General features: G+C 41.3%; 1 non-coding gene across 1 annotated transcript; it reads left to right on the plus strand.

Moving 5' to 3' along the window:
• The first annotated feature begins 2563 nt into the window (after positions 1-2563).
• On the plus strand, positions 2564-2636 carry TRNAG-CCC (transfer RNA glycine (anticodon CCC)). The gene has a single exon. It is a non-coding gene; the product is annotated as a tRNA-Gly (tRNA).
• The last annotated feature ends 7479 nt before the right edge of the window (positions 2637-10115 follow it).

Below are 10115 nucleotides of genomic sequence, written 5' to 3' on the forward strand. Positions count from 1 at the left end.
GTGGCTGAAGGGGAATCAGTCCCACCAAGGACTGAGAGTCAGGGAGGTTGTTTCCAAAAAGAATACTTGGGTTCTCCTATCTCGAGAAGAAATGGATGTCAAGCAGGCAAAAGGAACAGATGCCCATGACACTATTTGAAAATAATGTAAATTGCTGTGAAATTCTGATTAAAGAACTACAAAATTAACCTCTGCTTTTAAAGTAACTTTAAAAGAGGTCACCTTGCAGTTTCTTTTGTAGAACTTCTGAGTGCTTTGCCACTAGTAACCAACTTAGCAATAAATGAAACAAAGTTGTCCAGGAACAGTTCCTATAACTCCTGAATCCTTCTTTCAGGGATAAAGGTGAGAAACAGGTGTACATTAAAAATAAACAAAACAAGTTTTATAGTGAAAGTTTTGTATTTTCACATTATAGTTTCAGCAGAAAAAAGTCTATTTGGCTGAGTTATTTTTGAAAAGAGAGCAGATCGAAAAGGAAGAGATAAAACTGTTACTTGAAGTTGATATGAACTTTTTTTTCCACTTTGTGGTTAATTTTTTTTTTCATTTATTTTTATTAGTTGGAGGCTAATTACTTCACAACATTTCAGTGGGTTTTGTCATACATTGACATGAATCAGCCATGGAGTTATGTTGATGTAGAAAATCCCAAGAAATATTCCAATAAAACTCCTAGAAAGAATAAGTGAATTCCATATACTTGCAGGATACAAAATCAACATACAAAAATCAATCACATTTCTGCATATTAACAATAAACATTTGGAAATTAAAATTAGAATATAATACATCTTTACAATCATTCCAAAGAAAATTAAATACTTAGGTATAAATTTAACAAAATATGTACAGAATCTGTATGCTAAAGATTACAAAAAGAGATGAATAAATTAAAGAAGACTTAGACATATTGTGTTCATGGTTTGAAAGACTCAACATAGTAATGACTTCAATTTTCCCTAAATTGATCTATAGGGTTAATTCAGTTTCTATCAAAATTGCAGTAAGGTTTTTTGTAGACATACACAAGCTTATTCTTAAATTTTTACACAAAGGCACAGGATCTTAAATAGCTAAAACAATCTTGAAAAAGAAGAATAAATGGTGAAATAACACTTTACCTGATGTCTACTATTTATCAGTGTGGTATTAGTGGAGAGATAGATACTTAGATATGTAAACCAGCAGAGAGGAACCACACAAATATGTCCAAATGATTTTCAACAACGGTGCGAAAATGATTCAATAAAGGGATGATAGACTTTTCAACAAATTGTCCTGGAGCAACTGGGAAAAAAATTGTCCAAAAAAAAAAATGAACCTCAACCTCAACCTCAACACCTTAGACAAAAATGGACTTAGAATGGATCATGAACAAATATAAAACCTAAATCTTTAAACTTATAGAAAAATATTTTGAGGGCTAGTTAGGCAAAAATTTGACACCAAAAGCATGGTCCATTAAAAAAAAAAACCAATATATTGGACCTCAAATAAAAGAATAGTTTAAACAAGAAAGAGATTGCTCTAACATGGAAGTGTTGTGAGAGCGGTTGGGGTCCACAACTGGCTGAGCAGCTCTAAGTCCATCAGGAATCTAATCGCCCCGATCCATTTTCTTGGTGAATGATTTCTGTCTGCAAGGTGACAAGATGGCCAGTGGAATTCCTGCCATTATGTCTGAGTTCTAGACAGCAACAGAAGGAAGACAAAATATTCTCCTTCCCATTAAAATCAGCTTTCTTTAAGCAGTCTCCTGCAAAGTCATACAAAAGTCATTCAGCTTACATCTCATTGGTCAGAACTTAGTTACCTGGCTACACTCAGCATGTGGAGCTGGGAAATAGGGTTTCCTGCTTCTGATGTCTCTTTCAGTAAGGGACTTGTAGATTATTATTGTAACCCCAAAACGATGAATGGCTCAAATATTCAGAAAAAAGAAAGTCCAAAATGACTCTCTTGTTAGCAGGTAGTTCTCCCCCAGGCAGTGATCGAGGGACCCAAGTTTCTTCCGGCTTGTGCCTCTGCCAGCTTCAACACTTACCTTCCAAATTCTTCTTACTTGTCTGCATCAAGCTCGAGAAGCAGGGAAGAGCATGGAGAACTGGCAAGGGAAGCTTCTGAAGGTCAGAACCATAAGTGACACATGCCATTTCTACTCACCAATGACCAGAACTCGAGCACATGGCTTTATAAATAGCTGGCAGGGAGACTGCAGCACGGGGCTCAAGAAGAAGGTTTGGGTTGGTGACTGGTGACTAAGGCAAGGAGCCCAGCTGAAAATGGGGCCTCCATTACCAAGACAGAAAAGAGGATGGTCCCTGGGAAGCAGGGCGCAGTTTCTGTCATTGCATGCAAGAGAGTGGCCCAGGACACCAGTTGCATTGAAGGGCTAGTAAGCAAATACCAATATCTTCCAGCAATGAGACGCCATGCTCTAGAACACCAAGCTGACACAGTCGTACCACAGATGTTGTTTCAGGATGCCTCACCACAAACATCTCAAGAAGTATTCAGCCCCCAAAATGTTCTTCAAATAAACTTACTATTTTGAGGGACTTCTCTGGTGGTCCAGTGGCTAAGACTCTGTGCTCCCAATGCAGGGGGCCCAGGTTCAATCCCTGGTCAGGGAACTAGATCTCACATACTGCAACTAAGACCCAGCGCAGCCAAATAAAAAATAAATATTAATAAATAAATAACTTACTATTTTGGAATTAAGTATTCTAATTTTATTACTTGATCTTCTTAATATTATAGAAGGCTTTTTAATGATCTACATGTGCTCCATAATCTGATGTTAAGGCTTTTCAGAAATTCAACCAGGTTGGGGTTATAGACAACAACAGAGAAATATACTATCAATGACTAAATATTACTGCAAACCCAACTGAAGAATTCCTGGTTGTGCACATACAATGTGTTCATTTTGAGATACTAGTTTTGTGTTCCAAATTTCTGTTTTCATTATACATTTATTGATTTCTTTGTTTTTAATATTGAGTTTTATTCCATTTATAGAACATATGGCTTTGCAAGAGAAAAAAAGATGAGTGAATCTATATGTGAGCTCAATGCTTATACGTATTATATCAGTTCAGTTCAGCCGCTCAGTCATGTCTGACTCTTTGCCACCCCATGAGCCGCAGCACGCCAGGCCTCCCTGTCCATCACCAACTCCTGGAGTTTACCCAAACTCATGTCCATCGAGTCGGTGATGCCACCCAGCCATCTCATCCTATGTCGTCCCCTTCTCCTCCTGCCCCCAATCCCTTCCAGCATTAGGGTCTTTTCCAATGAGTCAACTCTTCGCATGAGGTGGCCAAAGTATTGTATATATGTCACCAAATAACCAATCCCTGGTAGATGTTTATAATGAGATTCTAGAAGGGTTTGGTGGTTCTGACACAGACATAGAGAGCTGAAAGGATCTTTAACAATGTAGAGGGAGAAAGAAAAATGCAATTGACACTAGGAAAAGAATGAGTAGATTTTGATCTTTACAAATCAACCAAAAGTAGTGTTAATTCAGCCTTATGTTCATGACACTTTTAGGGACCCATGAAATTATTTTAACCTTGATTTCTTTTTTTAATTTTAAGTCAGAGAATAGTTGATTTACAGTGTTGTGTTAGTTTCAGGTGCATAGCAAAGTGATTCAGTTTTACATATACGTATATCCATTCTTTTTCAGATTCTTTTCCCACATAGGTTATTACAGAATATTGAGCAGAGTTCCCTGTGCTATAATCTTAGTTTCTTTTAAAATCAAAAGAGAAAAAAATAAAATCAGAAGAGAGAAAACAATAATACAACAGTAGCTGTAAAATAATTCAGTCTAGATTATATTTGTCTTTATACCACTACTGTTGCAGGATTTAATCTTTAATTTTTTTTTTTTTTTAATTGGAGGAAGGAAACCACAAAGGCAAAAATGGCCACAGCATTTCTGGAGCCACAAAAGTCATAATGCAGCCCTGGCGATGACAACTGATTTTGTTTAGGTTCATGTAATCATAACAGGTATTCCTGGAGTATTTTCATATTTTAAATTTGTACATTATCCAAGACAGTCTTTAGTTTTCTAATTTTTTCTGCTTGCACTGATCCCTCAGAGGCCTCATCCATTTCAGTGCTTTTGTTCACTGTAAATGACTTCAGAATCTTTGAATGTCCAAATGCTCATTGGGCCTTGCTGCTTGTAGGTATCATCACTGGCTGGAAACTAACCAACACATTCCCCTGAGCTCATCCTCCCTGCTGTCAGCTCTCTCTCTCTCTGTTTTCCTGTGTAGTAGAGTTACTACCAGCTCTCAGACATTTAAGAGCCAGCCTTGGGATGTCTCTTCTTTCATACCATTCTCCGAAGACCTTGTGGAGCCGTAAGTCCCATGCACATTGCTGCCCCCGCTTGAGTCTGGCTGCCCACGACTCCAGCCCAGATTCCCTGGCCTCTCATCAGAGTTCCTGGCACAGGCACCTGGCCAACTTCTTCGCAGCCCAGCTTCCTCCTACTAAACGATTCCTAACCTACCTGAATTGATCTTACCACGGTGTTCACTGTCTTCTCCCCTGCTCTGTAACCTACTATTTCAGCCCAAAGTCCTTCCCAAGTTTTTAAGCCCCTGCTCAGGGGGACTTCTCCATTCTGACATCAATACCCATCAAAGGCAACAATGAAGGAGTCCTCCCACTCTCCCACAAACTGGTTTGCGGTCTTTGATTTTTGTTGCTGTTGTTTCTGTTGGTTGGTTGATTGGTTGGTTGATCTGGCATCACAGCATGTGAACTCTTAGTTCCCTAACCAGGGATTGAACACTCACCCCCTGCATTGGAGGCAGAGTTTTAACCACTGTACGTTTAGGGAAGTTCCAGGTTTGCAGTCTTTGCCTTTTGTTCACACACTTCCATTCATTCAGTCGTTTGGGGGCCGGGGGGACGACAGCCCTGTCCCAGGCACGGCCACCTTAGATGTCCCTCACCTCCTGTCCCAGCCCTATACAGCTCTCAAAGCTCAGGCCAGGTCCCCATCCACTTTGCCCCAGGTCCACACATGATCACTGGTCCCTTTCCTCTGAACCCCCAGGGAGCTTGTAGACAAGTCCCATAATTTAGCTCTTAGTTGTGTATGTGGCAGGGGATTTCCTGATTAAGTTGCGCGTGCTATTTGTCTTGACTTTTGTGAAAGCAAAACTCAACCTACACCTGACATCAAATGCAAGGCTGGGCTTGGGTGCTGACCCACGAATTATTAATTACTGTACTGTGCTGCGCTAAGTCACCTCAGTCCAGTCTGACTCTGTGACCCCATGGACTGTAGCCTGCCAGCCTCCTCTGTCCATGGGATTCTCCAGGTAAGACTGCTGGAGTGGGTTATCATGCCCTCCTCCAGAGTAATCACTATATTTCAGTGCTTTCTGTTCTCTGACCCAGACACTTACTGTGCTAAGTAGGCACTTTGTATACACTTAGCTCTGTGAGGTTGATCTTATCGTCTTTTTTTTACAGGTGGGGAAACTGAAACTCAGAGAAATTAAGTGACTTGGTGAAATTTCCATAGTTGTCAAGTAGCTAAACTTGAATTTAAGTCTAGGTATGATGGTATCAAAAATGGTATGTTCACAACCATACCTAAGTAATGGGTAATTCTTTAAAAAAAAAAAAAATGCACAGTTGACTTCAGAAAATGTGTGGATGTGTGTATTTAAGGGGAAGTTGGCTTCTCTTTTTAAGTTATAAGCTATTATTTCAACTAACCTTGATTCTCCTAGGTGCAGGTTGCCCGGGTGGTTCTAGTGGTAAAGAACCCACCTGCCAATGCAGGAGGCATAAGAGACATGGGTTCGATCCCTGGGTTGGGAAGATCCCCTGGAGGAGGGCATGGCAACTCACTCCAGTATTCTTGCCGGGAGAATCCCATGGATAGAGGAGCCTGGGGGACTACAGTCCATAGGGTCACAAAGGGTCAGACATGTCTGAAGTGACTTAGCACACACACACTCCTAGGTATAGAGCCTTTTTCATTTTTTTTTTAAATCTCTCGCTTAGGTAGCCCTACACAGCTGTGGGGATTCAGGGTGAGGTTGAACTAAGTATGAGTTATCATACTTTGCTGTGTTTGAGACAGAAACTTTATTTTTTAAATGCATCTTCTGGGGTTCTACCGCTCAGATAATATGATTCACTTGTGAAAAGGCATCTTACATACCCCAAGAGCAATTGTTTTCAGATGAACTGTGTGTGGTTTTGGTATTTGGGAGACTTAATTCTTAAGTCTATTTTCCGAATAACGTGAAATTCAGACTTTAACACACACAAGCTGGAAACCTGAAACAGTTTCCATTTATTTATTTATTTGGGAGATTCAGTTTAACTATTGTTATTGTTCAGTCACTCAGTTGTATCTGACTCTTTGCGACCTCATGAACTGCAGCACACCAGGCTTCCCTGTCCTTCACCATCTCCCGGAATTTGCTCAAACTCATGCCCATTGAGTCAATGATGTCATCCAATCATTTCATCCTCTGTTACTTCCTCCTCCTCCTGCCTTCAATTTTGCCCAGCATCAGGGTCTTTTCCAATGAGTCTGCTCTTCGAATCAGGTGGCCAATGTACTGGAGCTTCAGCTTCAACATCATCCTTCCAATGAATATCCAGGGTTGATTTCCTTTAGGATTGATTGGTTTGATCTTGCTGTCCAAGGGACTCTCAAGAGTCTTCTCCAGCACCACAGTTCGAATTTCAAGTCTCAAATGAAGAAAAGGATGGATGACAAGTAAGGCAATCTTAAAAAGTTTATGTCCCTGTAGCAGAGGTTCCAGCAAGAGCAGCAACAGCTCCCATATCAGGAAAACAACATGAAAGGACAGCGATGAGGAAGTCCTTGAACATCACAGTTCAAGGCAGTTTTATGTTTACTGAACATCTTCTGTGTGCTGAGTACTATAACCTCCAGCCTGGAGAAAAATGTGGTGTGGGCAGAGAACAGATAAGACTCATGCATAGGGACTTCTTAAGTTCTTAACTTCTCTAAGTTCAGCAGGTCCAGGATATTACTTTATGAGCCAAAGTGAGAAAAAAAAATTCAAGGAGTGATAGTGGTAGATGACTCAGAAAGGATTCAAGATAAGAGTTTCTTAGAGATGGTCAGAATGAGGTCATTGGCAGCTTGAGTGATAACTACTTCCTGGAGTGGTGGGTGTGGAGGGGTGCTGAGTAGCAGGGGTGGTTCCTCAAGTAAGATCTTGAAGCCTGGCTACAGGAGGTACAAGAACTGGTTGGTTTTAGAACAAGCACCTGCTTCAGCCTAGTCTGGAAACACCTCAGATGACAAAAGCCAGTGTTAATAGGGGCAGGCTGTATGCCTTACACTTTTCATGTCATCGAATCCCTCTATCAACCTTTGCAGTAAGTACTGTTTTTATACCAATTTCACAGGTAAGGAAATTGAGGCAGAGAAAGCTTAAGTGACTCGCCTATCACGTAGCTGGAAAGTGCAGCAGAGGAATGGGAGCCCTGGTTCTTTTCCTCCAGGTCCTGCACTCCTAAGTGCTGGGTGATATGTACCCACACTGAGTAGTCTCTGGGCATATCAGTAAATTTCAATTCATTTGTCACTTGGTCTTGTTGTTGTTTCCACGTCAACTTATGGAAGCAAGTGAAGTACAGGAGAGCAACTTGCCTGTGTTCACATAGAAAGATGGCAAGAGAGAGAGGCACCCATCAGAGTATGAGTTATTCTCACAGGACTTAAAGGGGCTGGACACAGGGATCTTGAGCTTTTAGCACTGTGTGAAACAGCTAGACAGCCAAGATGAACCGGGGACTCTGCATCCATTAGAAAGAACAAACTTTTATGGACTTCCCTGGTGACCTAGTGGTTAAGACTCTGCTTCTACTGCAGGGTGTGCAGGTTCGATCTCTGGTTGAGGAACCAAGATCTCACATGCCATGCAGCACAGTAAAAACAACAACAACAACAACAGTCATTTAGCTAGTCTCCAGCCCATACCCACCTCTGCATTCCTGATGACCCCCAAAAAGGAAAGCTATATTTGAGAAGAAACGACTTTTTTTTCACTCTTTGGATATTTAGAAAATGTTGGGGTTTCAAAGCCTTTCCCCAGGCCCAGATGGATGGAAAGTTCATTTGAAACCAGTAACATACTACCTAACATTATTTTTAATATATATTTTAATAATATACTAATAGTATATAATAATTATATATAATAATACAGTATTATACTAATAATGTATGCATATATATTACATATACACATACACAGATATATACATACACCCACGCAAAATGCATTGGTCATCTTGGGTTTAGCTTTGAGTTATTAAAAGGAAAAACACAGCCTAAGCATAAAGGGCTGTAATTTGCTTCTTTTTATCCTAAGTTAAGGACATTGCTTTATCAGCTTGGAGTGTGTGTGACTGACCTATTGGCCTTTCTCTGTCCAGTAATGAAAATATGTGCTTTGAAAATGTGTGTACATGGGCAAAGAGAAAACTGGAAGGATAACTGTCATAATGATGGGGTAATAAAATCAGGCCCTGATTTTTGTGACTATGGTCATTGCTGCTTCTACAACTGTCACAGCATAAGGAAAATGGTGTGAAACATCCATTGAGAAGTTGAAAGGAGACCTTATTGTCTGTTGAAGAAAAACTGTGGTATCAGCTTTGGCTACGCTATGAGGGCCACAGTTGAGGAAAAAAGGGATATACATGTCTACCTTCCCAATGCCATCTGTGTTGTGCATCTTTAAAAGGGATGTGTTGGGAGTTATGTTGTGGTTCAGTGGTTAAGACTCATGCTTGCACTGCAGGGGGCATAGGTTTAACCCCTGGTTGGGAAACAGATCCCACTGCCACTATGTGGTGTGGCAAAAAAAATTAAAATATGTACTGGTTATAGTGCTTACGGCCTAATACTATGTGAGTATTCTAGAGGAACTTACTTTTTTTTTGGCTTTCCTGGTGGTTCAGATGGTAAAGAATCTGCCTGCAATCAATCCCTGGGTTGGGAAGTTTCCCCTGGAGAAGGGAATGGCAACCCACTCCAGTATTCTTGCCTGGAGAATTCCACAGACCGAAGAGCCTGGAGGGCTACAGTCCACGGGGTGAGAAAGAGTCGAATTACAAACTTCACAAAGTTTTTTTTTTTTTTAATAATTTTGAATGATTGCCTCCTAATTTATCTTTTGTAAGGGATATAGCATTCCATACAAAATGTTTTTAAAGCTCAGTAACAGACATGAATGCTTATTAGCAATAAGAGATAATTACTCTGGAGAATCAACATGGAGAATCACATATGGCCTTACGCTGTTTTGGAAGTCACACTGGGCAGGGAGGCACAGCTATTAAGCCTCAAGGCTGTGCCTTTACCTGTAAAAGTCAGCTCCTCGCGGTGTCCTGGTCTGGAACCCAGACTGCCTGGCTTTTCTCCTTCAGTTCATTCTGTGTCACTGTGCAGCTCAAAAATGCGCTGAGGTCATGTGTGGTTAAGACGAGAATTTACCATAGTCATTTTCCCTCCTGACCTACCTATTAGAAGACAGCCTACAGTGATTTGCAAACTTTGTTTTCTTTCAGAAGGCACAATGGGCTGCCATCTACTGGGCTCCACCGAGGGTAGGGGAGTGGAGAGTGGGAGGGAGGCAGGGAGCGGGCGTGGAATCCTGACCTCAGAGGGGGCTGTGGGGTGGTGCCGTCCTGCACACACGATCCCTAGGGGCGCCTGAGGATGCAGCGCTGGCTTCGGTCCAGGTACATTGGAGGCAGTCCTAGAAGTAAGAACATCCATCACGCTTAGTAAGATCTCAGGTTGTAACGGCTGCCTTGAGCCTGCAGACATTTTTTATACAACTCACAATCCTGAAGAAGCGCTCTTTCTGCCTCTGCGGCCATATGTTTTTCCAGCTGGACCTCCACCAGTCTTCCGCTCTCCAGAAAGTTCTCATTCATTCAACCCAAGGGTAGCTCAATGGCTTTTCTGAGGACGGCTGGAAGTGTCAGCAGGAGTCCTGGCCACAGGAAAAAATCAAGCTACCTGGGCTTGGAGAAGACAAAGTTCTCAACTTGGCAGTCTGTGTCTTCAG

The sequence above is a fragment of the Muntiacus reevesi genome, chromosome 2, assembly GCF_963930625.1.
Source record: "Muntiacus reevesi chromosome 2, mMunRee1.1, whole genome shotgun sequence".
Classification (NCBI taxonomy): domain Eukaryota; kingdom Metazoa; phylum Chordata; class Mammalia; order Artiodactyla; family Cervidae; genus Muntiacus; species Muntiacus reevesi.